The sequence below is a fragment of the Tursiops truncatus genome, chromosome 3, assembly GCF_011762595.2.
Source record: "Tursiops truncatus isolate mTurTru1 chromosome 3, mTurTru1.mat.Y, whole genome shotgun sequence".
In the NCBI taxonomy this organism is placed as follows: domain Eukaryota; kingdom Metazoa; phylum Chordata; class Mammalia; order Artiodactyla; family Delphinidae; genus Tursiops; species Tursiops truncatus.
In genome coordinates this window covers 110,817,499-110,841,697 of record NC_047036.1, presented here as the reverse complement: position 1 = coordinate 110,841,697, position 24,199 = coordinate 110,817,499, and positions in this window count along the sequence as shown.

The following is a 24,199-nucleotide window of genomic DNA, read 5'->3' as shown; positions in this document are numbered from 1 at the left end:
TAAGATATGATAGGTTATTCTGTGGTAACAAACACCCTAAACCTCAGTGTGACTAAATGACAAGTTTATCTTTCACACAGAGCTAGTTACATGGTCCAGCCTGATGGCAGGGGGGCTGGGAAACACAGTTTTCTATGTTCTCAGAAAGGGAGGAATGTGAAGTGACATTTGGCGAACACGTAGCATTGTTTCTGCCACATGAAGTCTTGGGTAGGTTAAATTTACAGTTTGAGGCAAGCCTCTGCCAATGACCTAAGGTTTTGTGGGAAGGTGAGCCTTGCGTGATGTGAATACAAGTCTTTCTGATGGTCTCTATCAAATGCCATGCTCACCTGCACTTTTATTCTTCATCATGTGCAATTCCTTCCATCTGGAGTGCCCTCCACTTTCTTGTTGGATGAGCTGTAATTCTGATCCATTTTTAGATGCTCAATTAAGAGTTACTTCCTGCAATGATCCATTCCTGGTCCATGGCCATGATTAACTGCACCTGGGTTTGCATGCTTAACTGCACTTGATCCAGCACTTGGTTATATATAATCACATGTTTTCTGATGATGCCACGTATCTAAGGATTGTTTCCTCAGGTGGTCCATAAGCTCTTAGAGAGTTGACACAGTGCTTTCTTCTGCTGCCTCTTCCAGCAGAGGACTAAGCACAAGGTGGAAGGTCAATAAATTTGTGTTTTTGATAGACATTGGTTGAACAAACCAATGGGAAGCACCCACTCTGTGTAGCTGAGCAGCCCAGATTTTGCAGGTGTGGGCTGTGCACAGGTCTCCCTGCCATTCTTCCTGCACGGTTGGGGCAGAGTTCACAAGGCCTTCTATGATGTGATGTGCAGCAGGTATTTATTTATCAGTCCCACACTGCCCAGTTCCCACTGAGCAAAACCAAACCAGGTGAGCCCTGAAAAAATAATGTCCTATGGGCTGTGGCTGCTGGTCCTCTGAGAAATTTAAGAGCTCTGGCCCCAGGTCCCTTCATTACCAGCCTAAGTGATGTTAATCTCCCCCTTTCCCCTAAGTCTAGGCGGGAGCATAAAGAACAAAAGGCTTAATCACTCTGGTATCAAGAAATTCCTTTCCATCTGTGCAAATGTTCTTGGGTGTGTAATGTGAACATGCTGCACTCATTTGGAGCCATTGTTCTCTCTAAATGAGAAAATGCAGATGAGGCACTCAGGGTACCACGCTGTTAACTCGCTGCATAAAATTCTTGACATCAACATGAAGCTACTTAGCATAATTTTCCTGTTAATAAACTGCCAATTTAGTCATTTAGGTTTCAGCTTCTAAAGAATGCAACAGCATCAGGCTGGGTTTTTTTTTCCCCCCATATATGCCTGAGTTTATTATTTTGATGTTTATGTTAAAACATAGGAAATTGGAGTTTATGCGATTACTTGGAGATCTTCTACCCTAATTTGTTTACTTTCATAATTCAAGGAATCTTTGCTCATTTGAAAGGCAAAACATAATTTTTCACAGCATTTTCTTCTATTCAGGACAAAATTTCCATATTTAAAATGACTGAGGAACATTTTGAGGATCTGGATGAGTATATCTATCCTGAAGGCATCGAAGCAGGGGGCCATGCTTGCCCTGGCCCCGTGTGGAGATCCGGAAGGAGACAGGAAGCTCCGGGGCTTGACAGAAGGCTTGGAGGTGCCCAGGGTCCCCATCGGTGTGCAAGTCTCATTTCTGGAGTCCCCACCCCAACCCTCCATGCTCTCTACCTTCCTGGCCATGGTTCAGTCATGCCAACCTCCTTGCTGGTCATTTATGTCTTCATTCAAGGGATAGCCACTGTGTGCCTACTATTTGCCAGTCACGGAGATGATGCTGGGCTAACACATCCCCTAATGGGGGAGACAGACGTTACTCAGTGAACCATATGACCACAAGTTCAAATGCAAAGCAGGAGAGCAATGGTGCTCTGGGAGAGCAAAGCAAGGATATGACTGAGATCCTGCCTTCGAGAGCTCACAGTCAGGATTTACCTAATCCCAGCTTGGCAGAAGTATTCTGAAGCTTAAATTATCTGCCAAGTTTTTCCAATTCTCCAGGTTGTTGTGAAGCATGGACACAGCCCAGCTAGATATTTTTTGAGCATCTACCCGTGTCAGATTTTATTTGAGCCACCAGATAAGCAGGGCTCTCGGCTTCCCAGTGATATCAGTGGAGGGCAGCCCTGTCTGGCCATTAAGAGCATGGGCTTCTGGATTAAACAGGCGTGAGTTAGAATCCAGTCTATACCACCTCTCAGCCGTGTGTCTTCGTGCTCCCATTTTAGAATGAGTAGCTGAGTCATAGAGCTGTTGGAGGGTTAAATGCGATGGTGGAGCACAGTGCCTGGCACGTGGAAGGGGCTTGATAAGTCATGGTTAGTCTATGTTCCCAGAGAGGAGGGATCATGTTGGATAAGAGCCGTGGCTGGCGTTTTTGTATCTCTCCCATGTCTGGGCCAGGGCTGAGCTGGAGGACGGTCCTTGTGGAGCTGCCTCTGACCATCTTGTCATTGTACGATTCCAACCCAGAGCTCAGCTGGGCCCCTCCTGCTGTTTCCAGCTTCTGACCTCTTCTGTGGGTAAGTGGGCAGGGGTCTGGGAGAAGCAGGCCCCTCCTGGAGAGCACCTTGTCCCCGTGGAGAAACTGACAGCCACTGTCTTTGGGTCTCCAGGGTTCTAGCTGGCAAAGTGGGTCAGCGTCCAGGTGCCCTCTGTGGGCTGGTGTGCAGGGTAATGGATCCCTATAGACGTGCCCTGTCCACCACAGTGGAATAGCAAGGGTTGAAATGGCTTCACCGTGGCTGCCTCCCTGGTTTCAGTGCTGGAAGAAAATAAGCGATGCCATTGCTCCTGGTCTGGTGGTTTATCTTCTCTGGAGTCCTCAGATCTCGATCCAGCAGGAAGATCAAGGACTCGACACGCTCAGTCTTTCCCGGCCGCTGTCTAGGACCCAGCAGCTTGGTTTATACAGCTGGATGAAGGCTCCCTGGTGGGGGGTTGGCCTGGACCAGACAGGGGGAAGATGGAATGATCCCCCAAAGCTGTCTGGTAGACAGCTTGAGCTCATGGTTCCTGGATTCAGTGCATCTATCCTACCTTCTTGGAAATTCTGCGGGCTTTGGTTGTCTCTCTTTTAATCCAGGTACTGGGCATCATCATTCTGTGCTTGTTTCCTGCAGGGCAAAGGCAGCATCAGTCAGCTCTGGACCTGCAGCGGGGGTAGCCCACAGGCTTAGGACAGCTGAAGCTGTCCTTCTTCTCTTCCTCCCAGGCAAGGGAGGGAGCTGCTGAGCCATTTCCTTCCCATCAGATCATGCACTTTGCTTTGCTTTTTTATGGATTTGTCCCAAGCAGATGTTGGAATGATGATGCCAGCCCATCATTTATCCTCCGTTCATTCTAATAATTAGTAGAGTTGCAATGATCACACTTACAAATATAAGCTAAAAATAAATATATCTCTATAATTTTTAGTTTTAATTTTCAAGACAAAGTCTCAGTAAAAGCTTTTCTTCACTCCTTGCTGTGGAATTTATTTTGAGTGGATTCACAGAGGCCTTTGTCTCTGTTACCTGTTATCCTTGGAGAGCAAAGACCTCCTCATAGCTTTATTTTATAAAACATTGATTGAAATATTGATGTTAAGAGTAGAACATAATTCTAGCCCTCCAGTGAGTTTCAGACACTGGGTACTTATATGCTCATCTATCTTCAGTCTGGGGCCGAGAAAGGTGGAGCGGTTGTGAGAACCACGTATAACCCACAGAGCCTCCCGAAAGGGGGTATCCTCATGTGCCTATGTTGTCCTGTGGGCAGCTGTGCCTGCTGGGGCAGAAGCCTGGCTGTGCACAGCTGGTGGAGCCCAGCCTCCCACCCACCTTTCCAGACACCTGCATGGACTCACGGGCATTGACCTTCAAAGGCCCTCTTGGGAATCCTGGCCTTCAAGCTGGCTGGGTTTTGCTGTTGCACTCTGCCTAGGTCTCCAGGACAAATCCAAACAAAGTGGCTCTCTCGTAAATGGTCTACACAGGCCTTTTGTATTTCTCAAAGTGAAGCTTTACTTCACAGCCAGACACGGTTCTAAGGGCTTTATGCATGATAATTCATTTAATCCCCATTTTACAGATGTTGAGACTGAGGCTCAGGGCACGTTGGTAGCTTGCTAGGTCATACAGCTGGTGAGATGGGAGGATGGGATTTGAACCCAGTATCCTGGCTCTGGAATTGGTGCTTTTGGCCCACTCTGCTGGAGTGCTTCCTGAGGGGCGTCATTCCCACTAGCAAGGGTGTCGCAGGCAGGCTGTAGCAGGCAGGCCAGCTCCGCCAGGCCTATTTATGAAGCACCACAGTCTCCATATCAATACTGGGACGATGGCATTGATTTTAGTGGTGTTTAGATCACAAGAGCCTGTCTGGAGCTGTGCCCCGAGATTTACGCTGCCCACATCCATTAGAGCTAATGGGAAACGTCTGCATAAATCATGAGCGCCCACGGGGAATTATGACTCTGAGTTGCCCTCGATGCATTTTAACTGCCGACTCTGAATCGGAACGCTCACCCTCTCTGGTTATCACATATCCCCTTGTATCTCAGTTGTTAGTTTTCTTAGGAGGCCTTGGTTTGGGGAGAAAAGTCCGAAGGACTGGGCTGGATAGTTGGTAGCTGTGTGACCTCCGGTAATTTCCGTCACCTCTCTGAGCTGTCTTCAGTTTTCTCACCTGTAAAGTGAAGACCTTGGTGTGCTGTTTTCACAAGAGGTAAAGCCCCAAGCCAGCAAATGTCAGCAGTCCCTTCCCTTCCACCATTTCTCCTCTCAGCACAGGGGACACAAAGAGAGGCTGCACTGTTCTTTGGTACCTAAGTTCTCTGGCTGAGAGAACTGCCAGGTGTACACGGCACCCGGACCTGGAGAGGCTGCGGAGCTCAGAAACGAGCACGGCTCTGGCCACAGAGTGCAGATAGAGGCCAAGGCTTCTGCTCTTCACTTGCTTATTTGTAGCCATGTTTGTTTGTTCAGCCATCACTCTGCAAGTTTATATATTTTTTCACAATATTTATTTGAAGGTTGGGGACAAAAGTGCAGTAGTAGTATCCTGATGGTGTGAAAATTTGGTGGTTCCTCTGCTCTCACCTTACTAGATTGTCCTGAGCTACTCAGCTGCCTTGCAACCCACAGATAGATGCTACAACTGGTCCTTCAAGCTTGACTCTTTGCCTGTGTGCTTGTGCTTTTACAAGTTTTTGTACAAGCCTGGTGCCCAGGTCCAGGTCATGCTTTTTAACCAGTACTCTGGGCAGCTCTACGTGGTCAGGCTGGGGATGAGGGCTATGGAGTGGACAGAGAATGAGAAAGGACAAGTTGTGGCCAGCACCCCAAGAAGGTGGGCTTGTGCCCCCTGAGCAGGGCACAAGTTTGTGAGTGTCTGATGGGGGCCCCTGAGGGTCCAGGCTAAGGAGAGTGTGAGAAATCCTGCCTGTACAACTTATCATCCAAACTGGGACATTCGAATGACAGGGAACTCTATTAATAATCACAATGGACAGGAGGTGTAAACCAAGACTGGCTCAGGCAAACTGGCGCATCTGGTCTCTTGTCACGTCAGGCTGGGAGGTGACAGAAGGCTTGATGCGGAGGGGAGCCCGAGGGAGGAAAGGATTTGGTGTTCAGATCGCAACCCCCCAGGAAGGGATGGTTTCGTCAGATGCAAGCAACTGTTCTAAAAGTGAGCACTCTGGAGGGTCTGCTTTTCTTTTTTTCTGAGGCATAGGCATCGGGGAGTGCTGATAGCTGACGGCAGCACCCTCCCGAGCATCGGGCTGGAGCTTGGACCCCCGCCCCGTGGGCGCTGCTCCCTGAGCCCCTCCATGTCAGCCTCAGTTCTGCCTCGAGAACCTGGTGCAGATCCTCCTGGAGTGCAGAGCTGGGAAAGAGACGTCCCCAGGCTCTGCAGGCTTGTTTCCTAAACTCCGTGTCTTCCTGGTCTTCCTGCCACGCGTGCCCCAGGGAGAGCGCATTGCGTCCACAGATTTATGGAGATATGTCAGAGCCCCTTCAGCTCCAAGACAATAAAGATAAAATTGATGGCCTACATAAGGTGACTGGATAGCCATCCTCTCGGTTGGCTCTTCTGAGCTGGTGGGGGCGTGAGCCTTGTGGATGAGGCTGTTGTGTCTGAAACCTATTCACCGTGGGGTCTCTGGCCCGTCGTGTGGCTTGAGATGGGCCTCTGGGCGGTGAGGGAGGAATAGAATGAAGGGACCGTGCGACCAGGGCAAATCACCATCCCAAGAAAGTGGATGCAGGAGCTTCTGCCTGCTCTGAAATGCTCCAGAGGGACTCAGGCCACTGCTTGGCGATGCCAAGCGCAGCTGATGGCCGCATCACTATATTTCATGAGGGAAGATAAACATCTCTGAAAGCGCCCTTCCCGCTGCTGAGGAGGAAAACTATCCTGCGGAAAATACACCGAAGGAGCCAGTGTTAAGTGAAGCCAGTCCTTGTCAAGCTCATATCTCAAGCAGAAGTCAATTGTGGAGCTGGTACGTGAGGGAGAGAATGTGGTTTATTTGACAAAACTGTCAGCTGGCCTTTCAAGACTGAAGCTGATTCTCGTGAATAAATGGGCTTTTACTGGGGGGACCGTTTGGTCCAATCACTGTAAAAACCCTCATTTTCTCCCCTGTCTTCTTAGCTCCTCCTGAAGTACTCCAAACAGGTTTGACACGGGTGGTCCGTAATCTGGAAAGATTGCTTTCAGCCTGTTGGTGACAGCTGTGCTTTGCGTTGATATTGGCCTCATGTCGAAAGTGTTGTGTAGAGAATGATTTGTGAGTCGAATCCCTTTTAAATGCACTGGGGAATTTTGTTATGGATTGATATTATCATCAATAATGACAGGCAGTGTTTATAGCCCGCCTACTGAGTGCCAGAGGCTGCTGGGGGCCGAAATGGTGGGGAATGAGACCATCAGTACCCTTTTCTCATGGAATGGGAAGGAGAGAGCCTTCCCTAGTTTTCCTTCCCTGGGAAGTTAAGGCTGGCTTGGGTGTTCCCCCACCGCCATCTCAGGGAAAGCCAGACCAAGGTGACCTCTCCCTTGCCCTGTGTTTGGGCCATATTGGTCAGTTCCCAAATTTTAAAAGGAGAGAATAACCAGGGAGGATGATAATGTCAGGACATAGAGCTGCAGCTCCTTGGGCTGTGTGTTTTGGGAGAACACGGCCAGCGTCTTCTGTGGTCTCGTGGTCTCTCCCAGGTGCCACGTACTGCAAGCTGGTGGTCGTGGGCAGCCTGTGGAGTGACGTATGTTGCTGCAATGCAGCAGGGCAGCAGCCGGGCCTGGGAGGGACAGTGGTCAGGCCAATGGGTCTGGTTCAACGTCTCAGGTCCAGCAGTGAGGTGGCTGGTGGGTGACGGAGGTGCATATCAATGGACGGGGCCACCTGGGATGTGGCCCTGCTGTAGCCCCACCCACTTCAAAAAAGAGCAGAGGCCCACCCATGGGTGGGGGGGAGGATCAGAGTCGGGCACCCCGGAGATGAAAGGGACATTGCTAGGAAACCTCCCTTGAGGGGTTTGTGGCTAAGGTTCAATAAACGCAAAGCACGTCAATCAAACATGCCTGTGGGAGCACCGATGGGGAAAGACCCCAATGCACTGCTCTGAGCAGGGAAGCCTCCCCAATGGCAGGGGCATAAAGTGCTACCTGAAGGCTGGTTTTCCACAAGGGCTGTAGAGACCTAGGCTCCCAAGAGGAAACAACATGGGTCCACTTGGGAACCCGGCCGAGGGCTGAGCCTGTGGTCAGAGCTGCTGGGGCTGCTCCCTCCCGCCTGTGCAACTTTACAAACCCTGATGCTCCTGGGGATGTTGCTGGCATTGGTCTGGGTTGTGGCCTGAGCCCTGGGAGTTTCAAAAGCCCCTCAGGTGATTCTAATGCCCCTAATGGATGCCCAGGTGAGAACCACCGGTCTGAGAAGGAGGGAGGTTTACGTGAGTGCCGGGAAGAGGGAGAAGAAACTGAACGGGGTTGGAGAATGTGAGTGAGCCGCAGAGGAGGAGGCCGGGGACTGCCAGGTGAGGGGGCCGTGGACGGGGGACAGGGTGACAATGGAAAGAGTCCTCAGGGGTGCGGTAGGGTCAGGAGGGAAGGCGCAGTGGGAGGGAAGGAAGGGGAGGGTCGGCCACGGCAAGGAGAGAAGACACTGGAGGTTGCGGCGAGCTGTGGCCAGACTCTGAGGGACAGTTAGATGCGCTCCGGTTGGCGTCAAGCACATCTGCAGGAGCCCTTGCCCCAGGCATGCCTGCCAACCTGGTACAGCTCCCCAGGAGGGAGGTGGGAGTGTGAGAGGGGCAGGGCAGCCACTTCATGTCCCCTTAAGAAGGGGGAACTGGCAGGGGCGTGGTGGTTGTGGTTCCATGAAGCAAACGGCTGCCTTTCCCCTTCTCTGGTCCAGGGGAGACAGAGCTGCTGGGCTCTTAGCCTCTTGGAACACAGGGCTCGGTGGCTCCTCACTGAGTGTGAGGTGTGGTCCTCCCTCTTCCCCGTGAGCTGCAGCCTCCTGAGGGCTGTCTTTGGAGGCACCTCTCAGTGGCTTGGCGTGACCTCTGTGAAATTCTTTCTGGTCCCTTACGCTTTCTCTGCTGGAGACACTACTGTTGAGTGCTTGGAGCACAGCCTCCCTAAGCCAGCTCGCTTCATCCTCGAGGCTGAGATGGTGCAAGAGCTACCTCAAGGTCAACGGCAGAGGCAGGATTCAAACCCAGAGCTTGGGGCTCCAGGGCAGGCTGCAGAGATGTTTCCTAAGCCGACTCCGCCACGCTCAGGCTCCGCCACGCTCAGGTGGCATGGCCCGACTCAGCCTGGCCATGGCGCCTTTTCTCCAGGTCAGTTTCCCTTCCTGCCAAGCAGGGATGGACCCTGTGGCTGGTCCTCACAGCCCACCTCCTGCTCCAGTGTGGTGTGTCCCCAAGTGCATGCCTTCCTCTGCTGGCCAAGGGCTCCTCTCTGGCGGAGGTGGACGGCCTCTGCTGTGCCTCACGGTCCTCTACTCCCAGGACAGTCCGGCCCGCACCTGTGTTGTAGGTAGCAGCTCTTTCCAAGTGTGTTTTGAGCACAGAGATTTTCCTTGACACTCTTTTCCTATATTGTTTTTTAATGGAAAAACAAGGAGCCTGGATTAAATAAGGAGAAAATCTTGCCACAGTGCCAGCTGTGTTTCCTGCAGAAGCTGGGGCTCTGCTGGGCCCCAGGCAGCTTCCTCTGCCCTGCCCTGCGTCCACTCGTGTCTGGGGCCTTCCCCTGTGGAAGTCCACCGGGCTTGAGGTCCACATGCCCATATCTGTGTCCTCAGTGAGCTCCTGGCTTTCTCTTCCTGCCTGCTATCCTACAGAGTTTCTATCTCATCTTCTGTTTGTGTCAGGCCGAGTCCGGGAGCTCCTGCAGGGGCTCTGAGACCTCCTTTCACAGTGGGTTCCATGTCTTCTTGGGAAGTTTCCCAGGTAAAAAGTCCTTCTCCATCCTGCTGGCCCCTGTCTTTGGCCAGGGCAGACGGTGGTCATTTCCACGTCTTGTCTAGTGTCCTACAGAAGTGTCCGGTGAGGAACGGTCAGCTGGGCCGGCTGAGTGATCATAAGTAGATGGGCCTGTTGGTGGAAATGGTCCTGGGGTATAATCCTGGCTCTTGCCTAAGTGACAGTCCACGGACAGGGGGACAGACCCTGGGAAGCTATAGCTGAGCTTCAGTTTTGTAAATGCCCTTTCCTCCTCAGCCCCTTAAAGTGGGTGTCTACGCGGGAGCCCCTTTATAATGATTTAATTGGAATGGTAATGGATGTAGCATTCGGCCACAGCTAACAGCGAGATTGGAATTTGAGGAGACGCAGAGACAAATTACCTCTGAATTTTCTTGCAGCCATAAAAGCTTTTACTGTATAGTAATTTTCCATTTTTGCTGCAGGCGTATTTGCATATTGCTTAACAATGTACCCCCTATCATTTGTCAGATAATATCCATCTCCTGTTAATAAGCTAAGACGGGCCATATTAAGACTTTGAGGCCTCCCGTGCTCACCATCAGCCCAGCTGTCCTGCCCACAGGGCCTCCCTGCGGTGGGAGCAGACCGGGTGTGACGGCTGTGGCTTGGCTCCGTGCCAGGGCTCTGTCTGCTGCCCTTTCTTGCTCCTGCCCCAGTGTAGAGGGAAGATGGAGCTGTGACGTGGCCCTGTTCCTGGTCTTTGGAGGAAGCTCTGATAACTCTGGTCTCCTTAAGCAGGGGTTGGGCTCCACGTGCAAATGGAAACAGCCCTGCTCTGGGCTCTGACTCCCAGTCTAAGATTTTGCCTAACTCTTTTCTCTCACTGGAACTCAGTTTCCCCATGTCTGGAATAAAGATTCTAGGATGGGATTAATTAACTAGTTCCTCTTTGTCTTCTTCTGTTTTAAATATAAAGGCAGTAGCATCCTTTTATTCCAAACTAAGATTTCCATGGTATTTCAGTCTATAGAACAGGCAGTGTGAACTGTATCGGGGAACGAGTGGAGAAGGGGTCCTGTTTTCCCGCCTGTTTCCACTGACCTCTCTTGTGTCCCCACACAGAGAGGCCCCCTGGGTACCTCTTGGCCTCCTGGGGCCCCGTGGAGCATGGGAGGAAGGGGCCTGTTGGGATGATCTCTGTCCTGCTTTCTGCCCCGACTCCCTCGGGCCCCGGGGTGACCAGCACCTGTCGCTGGCCTGGCTCTGTGCCCGGGCAGAGGAGTGATGCGTTTTCCAAACTCAGGATGCTGGGACTCTGCTCCCGCTGGGCCTCGAATCGGTAGCAGTAGGTTGGGCTGGCCAGTGGTAGACAGATTTTTAGAGGAAAGAAAAATGGCTTGATGTTGAATATATAATGAGATTTGCATAACTGAATTGAAATAGAATGAAAGGGTCATATGTTTACACAGTGATGTGTGCTCAGTACTGAAATGGGATCCTCAGGGACACGTGGACCTCTGCTTCTCAGAATTTCTGCTAGAGATGGAGAGAAGTTTCTGAGGGGGTGGGAATGGTTTTGGGGTTGCCTGTCAAGGGGCGAAGGGATGCTAATGACAACGGTAGTTTGCTGAGCACTTCCTGGTACCAGACCATGTGCTGAGGGATTTGCATAGATTTTCTTGTGGAATCCTCCTATCTGCGACATGGGTACTTATTACTGTTCCCCTTTTACCGATGAGGAAACCGAGTCTCAGGTGGTTACACTGTTAAGGGATGGAGGCAGGACTTGAACCCAGGCAGCCAAGGAACCCAGGAATCCGAGCCATTCTCTGTGGAACTGAGTGGCTGGGCTCAGGCATTCTGTTGGGAAAACATGCAGACATGTTCTACTGTGTACTCTTTGTCACTGACCCTGTGTTTCTGCTACCACTTCTATTTAGAAGTTTGATCCCTGCTGTTATTTTGATCTGAAAATAAAATGTCAAAATGTACCAGTCAGAAGGTGTGTGCAGGGAACAAATGATGAGTGATGAAGAGTAACAGATGTCCATGCAGTACCGAGCCGTGTCCAGCAGCCATGAGGGACTGCGCTGCCCAGCAGTGCCAGCGTGCACTCGGGGAGCCCCAGGCTGTCCTCTTTAACTGTGTGTGTTTCTCTGACCAGCTCCTCACCTGGCTTTGGTATTCGGCGTGGAACGTCCTCCCTAAGACAGTCAACCTGGCCAAGCCTTGACAGTTGTCGTAATTATGATCGAGACACTGACATTTCTCACTCACACGAACGTGCCTCAGGATCAGTCTGTGTCTCAGCTGGTAAAGAGAGGTCTGTCATTCTCAAGGTCGTGGGGCAGCTCTACCTTCTTGTCATTCTGACGTTGTCTATGTCTAGAAGAGAGTCAGAATGCTGTGGAATTTCCAAATGAGGGCTGGGAGAGACTTTGTCCTAGTGTACCCCTGGATCCCTTCAAAGAGTCTTCACACACCACCTCGTTTGATCCTTACATAGCCCAACAACGTAGGTCAGGCTATACCCAGCGTGCAGATGAGAAAACCAAGGCTGAGAGGGTGAAGGGACCTAAGGAAAGTTACACAGTAGCTGGGATCGCAGTGAGGAGAAGAGGCTGTCTGGGTCCATCTCTTGGCTCTGCCTCTTGGGAGTGATGGTGGTAGATGTGGGGTATTGTCTTGGGTCTGCACTCCATCCTGGAATATAATTAAGCATCTAGATCCTTGGTATAGGCGGAGTACATGCTCGCCTGCACACATCATGGTTACCTGGCTTGGCCATTGGAATGCTGGCAGATGTGATGTGAACAGAGGCTTTCAATGTGCTTCTTTGGTTTGGCTTTTGCTCTCCTGTGCTACTTGATCTGTCATTTGGGAGCTGCTGACCCTTCAGCATGGACCACAGAATGAAGACTCATGGGAAGATGTGAATCTGACATGAAGTCTGGAGTCCAGTCTGTTGCAGCCAAGCCCAAACTAGATTAGCCAAATCGTAGCTGACATGCGCACTTGGAAAAAGAAATATTTATTATATAGGGCACTGAGATGTGTGGAGTTATTTGCTGTGCAGCAGAAACAAACTAGCACCATGGCCCCGGGCAACTCACTCACTCTTTGGAGCCTCCATTCCTTTATGGATAAAATAGAAACACCAATACCAGCCTTGTAGAGCCATTGGGAGGCTTAGATGAGATAAGCACAGTTCCTGGCGCATAGTAAGTACTTAAGAGTTTTGTTTTGTTTTCTTAGGGTGGATTTTGATGCTAATGCTGTGTTGGTAGAGGAGGACTCCCTGACTTTGGAGTAGAGGCTGATTCCAGCAGGCTTTGTCCCTCCTGGCTCCCCAGCCCCCAGTGGGTCTGGCTGGCTGAAGCAAGTAAAATGTAGCATGGATTTCTCAGGCCCCACCTGGGACTCTGCTTACCCTGAGTGACAACATGCAAAGGCTTACAGTGAATTCATTTTCATTCCTCTTAGTTGTTGTAAATGTCATGCGCTTCCCCTCGCAGAGTCAAAGGCTGGCAGAGGGCTGGGCTTTGGGAGCCTGGGTTGCAGTAGGTCCCAGACCTCCACAGCACCACACCACTGACTGCCTTTCCTTCTAGCTTCATTGCGATTCTGTTCCACAAGGTGTGGACCTTGTCACCATCATCCTGTGAAGGAGAGGTCAGAGCAGCTGATGCCTTGGCTTCAAGAATACATCTTTCTCTTTGAAGTGAAGGCAAAGCTCTGTGCCCGAGTGCTGTGGGTTCCTCTCCTTTGAGGAGACCCACCAGGTCTCAGAACTACTGCCTGGGCTCTCTAGGTCTTGTTCTACCTCGTGGCCGTTAGTCCCTCCAGAACTTTGGCCATCACTGTGAGCAGATCCAAAGCTCAGGCTTCTCAAGGAGCTTTTTAGAACAGACCCGGGACCTTCTCCCTGTCCTGGTAGTGAAGCCACCTCTCACGTGCTGGGCGCTGGCTCTGCAGGTGTGATGCTGGGCGCTGGCTCTGCAGGTGTGGTGCTGGGCGTGCTCCATGCACGCTCGCCTGGGATTTTCACAACAACTCCATCACGGGGTACTGTTTCTATTGCTGTCTTACAGAAGAGGAAATGGAGGCTAAGGCAAGTAGGGAGCCTTGCCCAGGGTCACCTGGCTTATAAGTGGCAGAGCTGGGATTAGGAGCCGGGTCTGTGACTTCACGCTGTGCGCGTCCTTGCTGCAGAGATTGTCTCTGTCTGGCTGCATCTGTCCCTCTTTCTTTCCCTGGAATCTCGCAGACGAGATCCAGCCCTTCGGTACGGATGCTCTTCTGCTGCTCTGGAAGTTTCTGGCCTCTGGAACATTGCTCCTCCAGTTTCCCTCGGGACCCTACTTGATACTGTCCGAATACTTTCTGGAAGCCAGCGGGTGTGAGTTTTAAGCAAGGTTTCAAGTTGTTTTCTCTGTGTGGCTTTGTTTGGCAGTCTGGGCTCAGAGACTCTTCCCCTTTCTGATTTCTTCCATGGAGCCAGGCACAGAGTGAGTACTTGATCAATCCCCATCGACTTAAGTCAAAAGGAAAGAAAAGAGACCAGCCTCAAAGTTCTAGAACTCCGTTGGAAGTAAAGCTGGTATGCTGAGCATTAAGACTTGGAGATGAGCCCTCAACTATTTGAGCTGTCTTTTTTCTGAAAACTTTTCTTCCCCTGGGGACAGGAACAGACGCTGGGAAGGTACGCTGAGGCAGGCGTTCGTGAACAGGGAAGGAGTCGTCAGAAATCTCAGCATGTCCTGGCGCCTCGGTGACTTTGCGAGGCTCTGCTGGTGGGTGGTCTCACAGCTTGGTCTGAAGGTGGTGACCCTCCCTGGGGTTACAGGCAGCTAGCCTTCCCTTCCCCTGTATCTGAGGACCAAGCACCCTGGTGCTGTGGAGAGGATGGTTGTGTCATGCCAGGGGGGGCCCATTTCAGACTGAGTTTGTAAATTCAGCCTCTTAAGGAGGAAGAGATTCTGACTGTCTTTTCCATTGCTTTTGAGGTTGAAAGTGTCTTTTAGTTGGGGGAAGAGGCAGGTGTCAGCACGGCCTGGGGCTGAGGGCGAGGCGTCCACTGATTCTCCTCTCTGGCTGCCTAGCGTGGCTGGTGGAGGCTCTGCTCTGGGCAGCAGGGGCTGAATTGGGCGGTGGGTTTCGCCTCAGGGTGGCCTCAGTGGACTTGGATCAGGCTGCCCGGGCCCTCCCTCACGGCGGTGGATGGGAGAGCATCCTGTGTGGTGTCTCCTGGCCCACAGCCCGCCAGTGCCAAGGGCTCAGTCCTAACAGCGCATTTGCTGCTTATGTAATGCCTTTGCTATTCACTGGCAGGGACAAAGAGGAGAGTTGCACAGAGGATGTGCCCACAGTTGCCATGACAGTTTCCAAGCCCCCCTCACCGCCCTCCACTAATTCCTCCTAATCGTCCTGTGTTTCAGGCACTGCAGCTGAGGTGGCCCTGTTGTCTGGCCCAGCATCTCATACTAGGTGTTGGGTTTCCTCTCCCACACAGGGTCCTCTGCGGCAAGCACGGGTCCAATTAAGCTTCAGGGGCCCTGGGCCATGGGGCGACCCATGGGCTGCCTCTCAGTCTCACACCTGGATCATTTCACAGCAGAGTTTCAGACCTCCCCCTTCTCCACATGCATGCGTGCATGTACACACACCCCCCCCTACTGCAGAGACAGTCGGGTCAGGGAGGTACTTACCCCCAAGGGGGCTGCCAGCTGCGGATTCCTCCTCCCTCCCCACCACCCTTCTTGCCTCACCCAGATGAATTAGAGCCACAGGAGGAATCTATCTGTCCGTCTGCTTGCCCAGCCATGTGTACAGGTAGCCACTCAACAGATACTTTTTTTGAGGCCTGGCCACGTGCCAGGGAAGTGTACAACACAGAACTGGTCAGAGTGGACCTTTTGACAGAGGAGGTAGACGTGCGTAATTGAAACGAGGAATACATGGGCTAAAAGGAGAGCACAGACAAAGGACCCAGGGCCCTAGAGGAGAGGGAGCTCCAGGTTTCCAAGACACTACAGAGGAGCCCAGGTGGGCAAGGGGATCACGAGACGGGTCAGCAAGAGCAGAGGCACGGTGTCGTGAGGCTGGGTCTGTTTAGGGCCTTGTGAAGGGTTCTGGGGGCCTGCAAAGGGGCCAGTGGGTGGAGCAGTCCCCCAGAAGGACAGTCACCAGGATGTCATCGGGACCCTAAGGCAAAGCTGGGAGCTGGGCACCAGTCCTGCTCTCAGAGGCCCCAGACAGAATCAGGACAGCCAAAGACCAAAGATGCGGCCTCCCCTGCCCTCCCTCCCCTATCCCAGCCCCGCTCCGAACCCAGGAGTGAGCAGGGGTGTGGGAAGGGGAGAGGGCACAGTGGGGATGTCAGGAGCCTCTGGAGGCAGATGGACCTGAGGACCGTTCCCTATGAGCTAGCTGTGTGATCAGGGACCTGCTTCATAGCTTCTGAACCTGTGTCCTGAGGATGAGGGCCATGTGCGCACGAAGATTAAATTAGATGGTATAGAGAGAGCTCAGGCACAGACTCTGCCGACATATTGCAGTGGAGATGGAGTTTCAGTTGAGGTGTGGCTTTCTTTCCGAGGAAAGGAGATGGGAGAGGGAGGTGGGTCTGGGCTTGATCATGCGTGGAACCATCCGAAACAAACAGTGGGATCGGGCTTTATTTTGTGGGCAGGAGAAGCCTGCCCCCGGCTGCCGTCAGTGGAGGCCGCTCACGGTCTTGACTCCCACCCTGTCCCTTCCCCGCTGCCCACATTCTCTGCTCCCTCCTGGTTTTGCAGGCAGGGGACACCTTTGGTCTCAGGCTCTCCTGGCTCTGGCTGGGGCCTCTGAGGTCAGCACCTGCTCTGAGCTGTGCCAGGCTCCTGCTGACGTCAGGTTTAGAGGGTGTGGCTGAGGCAGGCGCTGGACTTGAGTTTGGTGGCCCCCCAGCACCCTCCCTAACTGTGGCCACTACCCTGTAAATCCTGGGTCATTGCCATGGGGCCTCTAAGCCTCTGGCCTCTTTGGTCTTAGGGGAAAGGACTGCTTGGAGGGAGCTATGTTTATGTACAAATCCCTCGAAAAAAGTGACGATTTAAGGAAAATAAGAGCCTTGGCTGCTTTGACATTTGGGAAGCCTGCCTCTTCCTCTGCCACGTGGCAGCAGGGCTGAGCCTCCCTGCCCTCTGACCTTGCCGTGCAGGGTTGGGGTGCCAGGAGTTGTGCTGGGCGCCAGGGTGACAGACCACCGCCGTGAACCAGAACCTGATAGGCACCGTGGCGTTAACAGTTTGGAAGCAGAGGGAAAGATGAGAATGTGCTAGCAAAGCGCCTTTGCTGGTAGGTGCTCAGCAGCTGGTAGCCTCCAGGACATTAGCGGCGATCCTCCTGAAGAAGAAGAGGTAGAATAAAGAGGGCTACGGTCAAGTGCAACATCATGGCAGCCTGGCAGGGCCGCTGTGTTCATCCCCATGGCTGATGGGATAAACCTGGCGGTCCTAGTTGTCATCTGGTGCCACAACAAGGATGACTCAAAACAAGATGGATGGTAACAGATGTGGAAGAGAAGCTGGGCACGGAGCACTGGGACGGCCCTTTGTGGGACCCGTGGCCATGTACGTACTTGGGAGAATGCTGAGCACTGCCTGTTGCCCCTGCTGGACTGGACTCCAAGAGGGCGAGAACCAGGTTAATTTTTCTCCCCATTGTGTCCCCTGCACCCCCAAAATGCCTACACACAGTACACTCTCAGTTAGTATCTGGTGAATGAATGTCGTTGAGTGAGTGGATGTGACCAGGGAATTTCCAGGGCGTGCAGAGAAAATTGTGGATCATCGAGGCAAGGGCAGCCTTAGGCTCTAGGTGGACATGGGCCTTAGTAGCACTCACAGATGAGGCCCACCCTGGGCCTGGGGACAGAATGATGCAGATGGGACACCTTTGGAGGGCAGGGCCTCCCTCTCCTCTCCCAGGTTCTCCCCCATCCCAGGCACACGATGCAGCACCGGATGGTGTTTGTGGCTTTGCAGGGGACCGGAGGGGGCACTGGTCTGGGACTTGGAGTCTTTGGACCTCCATACAGAGCTTGGGTAGGGCTCATAATGCCTGGCACAGGAAGGGCTTGTCCATAGTAAGGTGGCTGGCAGAGCCCTGGGAGGACAGAGCCAGGGCAACAGAGGCAATCAATTATCAGTCAATCAATTTATCAGTAAAACATGGTTGCTGACATTAACCCATGCTGATCCCCCTCAAATTCCAAATCAGAACCCCCCACTTCCCTCTAGGTGGAAATAGAAATGCAATTTTCCTAGGTTGTTGTAATTTGGGAAGATGCAACCCATTGTTTATAATTGTATCATTTAGTATATAAGTTTTTTGTCATAGAGTGTGATGATGATAGTTCTGTTCTCGTAAAAGGCTCCCTAATCTTCTAATTATGAAAGGATGTTTCCTGGGCTCCAGAATGGTCCATCTTTAAAAGCTTTTTTTAAAAAAAAATTTTTTTTTTTTTAAATGAGACTCAGTATTGAGTTTGGATTCTTCTGGCTATATGCTTTTCAGTGGGTCCACGTCTTCTGAGCAGAGCAGAGGCAATGGTCCTGTCCAATTCCTGGCCCCATCTCCCAGGAGGATGGCCAACAGAGAGAGACCTTTCTCAAAAATGGAAATGTTTCCATATCTGCCAGAAATGTTATCACCTGAGACAAAGTATGTGGCTGACTTTATTTCACATCCATTAAACAAACACTAACTAGCCACAGCAGATGATGGTGGGCCTGACCTAATCAGGGAAGCCAGAGAGGGCCCCTGAGGAAGTGACCTTTGAGTTGGGCTTGAAGGATAAGTGGGAGTTAACTGGATAAAGGGTGGGGGGAGCGCTCTAAGCTAAGGGAGCAGCACGAGGTGGGAGAGAGTCTGACCTGTTCTCTTCTTCCACTGGGAGAGACACCAGTTCTTCCCCCCTCCCTCCCGTGGCCAGAGCAGCAAAGATCTCATCCTGGACCACCTGGAGCTCGTGTCCCTGCTGGAGAGGTCAGAGCTTCCATCACCCTCTTTCATCAACGTCCTCCAGAAGGGTTTCTTCTTGTTCAGCTTGTCCACTTTGCACACAGCCACAGCTCTGGAGACCGAATCCAGCTGTGCTACACAAGTCCGGGCCACAACCATCTCTTGCCATAGCCCACCTGGATTGACAACAGCCCTTCTCACCGTCCCTCACAGCCAGAGGGGTCTTCGTGTAGGACTGATCTGATCACATCACACCCTGCTCAAGCCCTTCAGTAGTTTGATGTCATCAGTGCATGGAATCCACGCTCAGGCCCTGTTCTACACACTCCAGACGCCCGACCTGGCTAGGGCTGAGAGATATGCCCAGCTCTCCCTCCCCTCAGGGTCTTTCACATGCCATTTACTCTTCTTGCCCCAACCCTTATCCATCTGGCAGATTTCTGCCCATCCTTCACTTCTGAGCTTAAAAGTCACCTCTTCCGGGAGGCCTCCCGTGACTCCTGCTGCAACCCCTTTCCAGCTCCTGGATCTAGTCCTCCACTCCACTTTGCTCCAGATGCTTGTTTAGTATTGGCTTGCCCCTTCTGACACCAAGCACACGTCTGTCTTATTCAGAGCACAGTGTGTCTTCAGGGTCTCTAGAGTACTGGCACACAGTGTGTGCTCAGCAAATGAGTGAATGGGGAAGTTACAGCCCACTGGCTGTGTCCTGCTTCTTCCCTCTCACTGGGATGTTCACCACAGCCCCTTATCCCTTCACGGGCTCTGGCTTCTTGTTGACGTCGATTGTGGAGCATCCCTTGGGTACCATTTCTCTGCTTGTGGAGGAGTCGGTCTAGGGGACAGACAGCCCTCCCTGCATTTACCCCAGCCTCGAGAGTTCAACTGCTTGGGGATGGGTGGGAGCAGGTTTCAGTGGGAGACTTGGACTTATGGGGAGTTCAACAGTAGCTCTGCCTCAAATCCTTTCTGGGACAGAAGGGAGGAATTCAGGAATGAGTAGGGAAATGATGTGAGGGGTCCATTCCCTCAAGTTCTCAGCTCTGGGCAGCTTAGTCGGATCACAGCCGACTCGATGGCAAGACAAGCCAGCTGGGTGGGCCATCCAACTGGCAGGCGTCTGCCCTGACTGTTGCTAGCCACACAGGCCTCTGGGAGAAGACGTTAGAGACACATTGTTTCTGGAGGCTGCAACAGAGTATATGGCTGGCAATTATCTATTTCTGATCCATTAAAGAATGCTTTGACATAGCAAATGCAGTTTAGGAGTGCAATTGTAATATAATCAGATTGCCTTTTTATGGAAAGTACTACATTTTTCTCTAAATAAAATTCAGTAATGAAATTTTATTTGCTTTTCCCCCAAAATGCCTTTCCAAATTGATTTTTCGGAGAAACCGTGAAAACCAATGTGGTTAAGGGGAAGAAAGGTCTAAATCAGAGGCCTCTGGTCCAAAAAACAGCACGGCTATTATTGGTGAGCTCGGGATACCCTGGGCTCAGAGCTTCTCTGAAACCCAGTGCACTCCTAGCTGGCTAGCTCATCTTTCACAGAGCTCTCTGGGAGATGGCATAAATCCTGAGGTGCCCCTGCCAGAGTAGGGGAAATGTGACAGCAAAGGATGGCTTGTTCTTTCTGAGTCATCCCATGGTAATGGAGCAGCAGGCAGGTGTTCGGAGGAAAATTATTAGAAGAAGCAGATATGAGCTTTAGAGTTTGGAAATTGCTAGAGAAGAGGATGTGCAAATTACTTTCTCTATGGGCAAAGGTTTGCAAAAAGGATTTTAAGCTGTCCATGCATGGCCCCAGAACGTTCATATGAAAAGTTAAAAATTCAGTTCATACAAAAAAATCAAGCATTCAGGGTCAGTGTTTGCCCTGCATCTTTATACTTGGAAACATCTTGGATTATCATTAGAATTGATCATCCAGCCAGATGCTTGACATTCCTTGTATGGGGCCAGCTGTACACACACAAGCAGGAATTGAAAGTGATTTATTCTTTTTGTAATAACTATAATCAGCCATCAGGTTTTCAATAACTGTACTCAAACATCATATATTTATCAACCTCTTATGCTAGGCGTATGCAGGGTATGAGAGATAAGTCATGTCCTTTACGTAAGGAAAGTGGCATCTTGTTTGAGAGACAGAATCAGTAAGTATGGCACACTTCACCCTTGGTGCTCTCTTTTGTTCTACCCATGAGGTCCTTCCTGGGTGTATGATAGGGACCAGAGAATGCTGGGCAGCCAGGAAGGCTTCTTGGAGGAGGAGAACTAGACCCACATCTGACCTTGTGAATGGAATTTAAGATAGTGAGTGGGAGGAGGGTGTCCCCTTATGTTAGGGAGAGAAGATGGGCATGTTCACAGCAGGGCAGACGAATGAAGGGGAGGATGAGCTGATGGGGGAAAGGGAGTGTGGGTGGGGAAGTTAGAGCACCGAGAGCACTAACTTGATTGTGACTGTGGGTTGAATTTTGAGGAACAAGCAAATAGGTAGGGTGGGGCTGGATGGACAGGGACCTGAACCCTTAAAGAAAAGTCTTCCCTTTATTCAGGGGACTGAGTTTCCCAATGAGGAGTCAGCGTTTATGCAGGCAGTCCTTCTTCATGCCCAGCACAGCACCGTCTGTAGATGGAATAAATAATTATTCTTACATAGGTACCCACAACTGTACCTGCATACATTGAGGCTGGTGTGAAAAGAATGCAATTTTATTGAAAAGGATGGCCGAATTTCAAGCAGCTGCTTGGCACTGCAGATGGTCTGAAGCAATGTTTTCCAGACTTAGATAATTACCTTCAGGTTTAGGAGTTCATTTTGCTGTTAAGAGGGGAACCTCCTGCCTTAGAGGAAGGGCACCCCTGCCCCAGGTAGAGTCAGCGTGGGAGGGTGGTGGTCCAAGATGGGCTCTGAGGACGTGGTTCTGGAACTGAGTCAAGGGCAGATTGGAGAGGTGAGAGAGAGCACACTGGCTGGCCATTAGGGGCACTAGGGAGAGAATGGAGTGCAAGGGGCTAGGAAGGTGGGGTGTAGAGGAGGGGAAAACCCAAAGGACTGTGGGGAGGGGCAGGTGGCCAGGGCACTGGCTGCAGGCCTCTGCTCAGGGAGACAAGAAAGGACATGGGTGCCGCTTCTCTTCCTGAACGGCATCGCTCCTATCACCCTGAGTGGGTGGCCGCCACCCACGCCAGGAGCTAAAGGACCTACAGGTGAGAGGCCTACAGGGTTTTGTTTTCTAGGCTATGAAATTCGATTTCCCCTCACTCACCTCAGCAGAGTACTGGGGGCCCGGCCTGGGGCTACAGCTGATGGCACGAGTGGCCTCGTGGGGGACAAAACAGAAAGTCAAGGGAAGTCAGCAACTAAGCACCGGTTTCTACCCTGCAGACCATTAAAACCGTGGGCCCTTAATGTTTTCCATCAAAGTCACATGTTTACCAAGGAAGTCAGAGTAATTGAATTCAGAAAAAAATGAGTCCCAAGTCAGGCCTATTTATTCCTCTTGAAGGTTAAATCCAGTTGTCTGGCTCTTGTGTGAGCTCTATCTACAGAATCTTTGTTCTGTCCTCAGAATGACTAGGACAAGAGAAGTGGAGAGCAGCAGCTGTTTGGAGGCTAAGATGGAAAGCATTTTCAAGTCAATGGCAAAGCACAAAAGGCTTTTTTTTTTTTTTTTGCCAGAGAGACGAGTTGTCCCACAACATCCATCCTCTCTTCTCCAGAACCATCACTTTTCCGCTGGCTCACGGCTGCACTTGCCAGCGCTCCTGCCAGCTGGCTCTGCCCACTTCCCAAGTGCTGGCCCACGGGAGGTGAGCCCAGTGATGTGAGCCACTTCCCAGATGTGCCCGTAAACCATGTGCCTTGATTTCCGCCTGTTTTCCTTCCCATTTTGTCTGGATGCAGAAGTGGTGGGGTGAGCTGGCCGGAACCCCGAGGACAGGGCAGCCCCCTTGGGGTGGGTGGAATGATTAGACAGAAGGGGTCTGAGCCCTCGGCACCCTGGAGTCACCATGCCAGCCTGGACTGATTGTACCCAAATTGCCGTGCATGAGAGAAATAGATATCTCTCTTGTTGAAGCTACTGTTATGTTGCATCTCTCTTCACAGCAGTTCCGTTTAGATCCTCATTTATAATTCTTTCTTTCAAAAGTCGAATATGTATAGTTGGAGAATAAGGAAGGCGTATAAACAAACCACTTTAAGGTTTTGGCAACTTAAAAATGTTTGGATTTGCTGCCTTGGGGCGTTCCTAAAGACCTGCCAGGTGGCAATGAGTTTTGAAAACTCACCGTGATGGGAAGCCCCCTTGGTTATTCTCCAAATTCATTCCAATGGTCACCTGGCTGAAAAGTTCATCATCTCTTACTGGGTTGAAATGTATACTCCGAGAGAAGAGGGATTTTTGGTTCACTGCATATCCCCACACTACAAAGATTTCCTTGCAGATAATAGGTGCCCCGCCCATGCTGAGTGGATTAGCATATGCAGAGCTCAAACTGTCTTCTGGCTTCTGGGCTCACTGCTCTCTTATCCTAGTCTAGTCTACACAATCATTTTCTTCATCTTGCTACCATGCACATCTTACCACCCAGCCCACCCCTCGCCCCAGCCTGTCATCAGCTCCCTGCAGGATAGCGTCTATACTCCTTGAGTTACAACACACGGGCTCCCAGTTTCTCCTGGGGCATGGGCTCAGTCCTTGGTACATCTCGCAGTGCCCAAGTCATGGTGCCATTGCCTACATCCATGCCACGCTGGGTTTGCTTCCTCTATTTGCAATGCCATTCCCAACCCCTTTACCCGATGAGCTTCTCATCCTCTAAGACTCAGCCCTTACTGGCTGACCTCTCCCCACCCACCACGTCCTACAGAGCCGGCCCTCCCTGCCCTGCTGCCCCAATCACCCTTCCATTGCAAAATTTCCTTCCATTGAAGTCAGTTCTCTGGAGTTTGCCCATCTGTCACCACGGCTGCATGAAGGCAGAGCCCAGGTTACGTACGTCTTAATTCCTGGCCCCCAGATCAGAGAAGACATCAATGAAAGTAACAAATGAGGCAAGCGACTTGGGTTTTGTCCTGTCCTTGTAACCCTGCATAAGTCATTTCTCTTAACCTTCCGGCCTCAGTCCCTTTGTGTGTGAAATGGGGGTAATAACAGTCCTCTGCCCATCTCACCTGGACTTCATAGGTATGGTGGGAATGTACATGGATAAACGTCCCCTACTCCCTGCTATGGATATGCACATCTCTTCTCCGAGGCGTGATGCTGGGGTGGCTTCTGAGGCACATCCAACAAATATGGTCAACTCTGACACTGAACCAACTGAACAGCCCAGAGGATGGGGCTCATTTATTTGTACAAACGCTTATAAAGCACTTGCTGTGTGCCAGACACTGGTTAAACCTTATTCAGCATCGTCACATTTAAGCCTATCTGCCACTCTCTGAAACGGGTACCTCTCTTATCCCCATTCTACAGATGCGGGAACTGAGAGGTTGAAAACACTGCTTGAGGGCAGAGTTAGTGAGTAGAGGAACTGAGGTCTGAAGGCAGGCAGTCGGGCTCTGCAATCCGGGCTGTCTACCTTTGCACTGACTATCTTTCCAAAGCTAACAAGGGCCAGAGGGCTGGTGGCTCTGTCTTGGCAAACGTGTGGGATGGTCATAATTGTGATTTTTATTTGGCAT